The sequence below is a fragment of the Anabrus simplex genome, chromosome 4, assembly GCF_040414725.1.
Source record: "Anabrus simplex isolate iqAnaSimp1 chromosome 4, ASM4041472v1, whole genome shotgun sequence".
NCBI classification, from domain to species: domain Eukaryota; kingdom Metazoa; phylum Arthropoda; class Insecta; order Orthoptera; family Tettigoniidae; genus Anabrus; species Anabrus simplex.
Window position 1 is genome coordinate 46,105,982 of NC_090268.1, and position 1,322 is coordinate 46,107,303.

Sequence of the window (1,322 nt, forward strand, 5' to 3'; positions counted from 1 at the left end):
CACCACAGAGGCTGACAACATCCGCCTCTCCTAATAAATATACGAGGGATGGATATGACTTGTCTTAACCTCTATAACGAGCACGTCCCTTACACATTGACCTTCAGGTGGGCGACAGTCCTAAATGCAGGTGATTGATTGATTGATTGATTGATTGATTGATTGATTGATTGATTGATTGATTGATTGATTGATTGATTGATTGATTGATTGATTGATTGATTGTCATTCTAGGTAGCTTTTACAAGAGAAAAAAACAAATCACGTGTGTACTGCCCGTGGTATATATCCGCCTCACCTGAGCGCCTTTCTATTCCATGTGGTACAAGAAGTAGGCCCCTAATAGGCGAAAATACACTGTGAAAGCCGTTAAAAGGCATATATTTCGATTATCCATCGCAACAATACGGACCGAGCAAGTGGCCACGTGGTTTGCGTCACGTACCTATGAGCCTGAATTCGAGAGATAGTAGGCTCGAACCCCACGCCGGTGCGACATAAAGCAAATTGTAAAAAAAAAAAAGGATGGAAAAATTCCACTTACGACAGGGAGAAGGAAAATAAATATTGAACTCTGTCGGGAACCTGTTAAAAACTCCTGAAGGACAAAATTCTGACAACCCTCGTGCCAGGCTCCTCACTTTCTTCTATCCTATCCGAACTCCCTTGGTCAACTCTTTCCTTTTCCGACCCCGACGGTATTAGGTATCGAAGCCTAGGAAGTCTTTCATTTTGACGCCCTTCGTGACCGTTGCCTTTCTTTGGCTGACACCTTTTCTCTCTGATTAGTGTTATATAGAGGATGGTTGCCAAGATGTACTTCCTCTTAAAACAACAATCACCACCACATACTACCACACACAATGTTCCGAGAACAAGTTAAGAAACTACAGATATTTAAAAATCCATTTATAAACGATATAAGTATAAATGTATTCATTTCTTCCATAACCTCACAGTGCTTGTCGTTTCGTAGAATTCGGCAAGAAAAAACTTACGGGCTCGTCCGGGATTTGAACCCGGGACCTCTCGCACCCTAAGCGAGAATCATACCCCTAGACCAACGAGCCGCCTACACTGCTGCAATGCACAGTAAAATGAGCCTTGCTGAACGCAGTAAAGTGGACAGCGCTTTTGAGCAACTTGGCACGCAGTCAACTGTTTATAAATATATGACGTGTCCTCCAACGGAGTTTCAGTTGTTTACTTCACACGCAACTCTCAAGGAAAGTCACTTCAGACTGAATTCGAATCTTGACTCGATTACTTGCAATTCTCTCCTGTTTTAATATCATCATCATCATCATCATCTGTTTACCCTC

General features: G+C 42.4%; 1 non-coding gene across 1 annotated transcript; it reads right to left on the minus strand.

Moving 5' to 3' along the window:
- Positions 1–998: 998 nt before the first annotated feature.
- Positions 999–1,070, minus strand: TRNAP-AGG (transfer RNA proline (anticodon AGG)). The gene has a single exon. It is a non-coding gene; the product is annotated as a tRNA-Pro (tRNA).
- Positions 1,071–1,322: the final 252 nt, after the last annotated feature.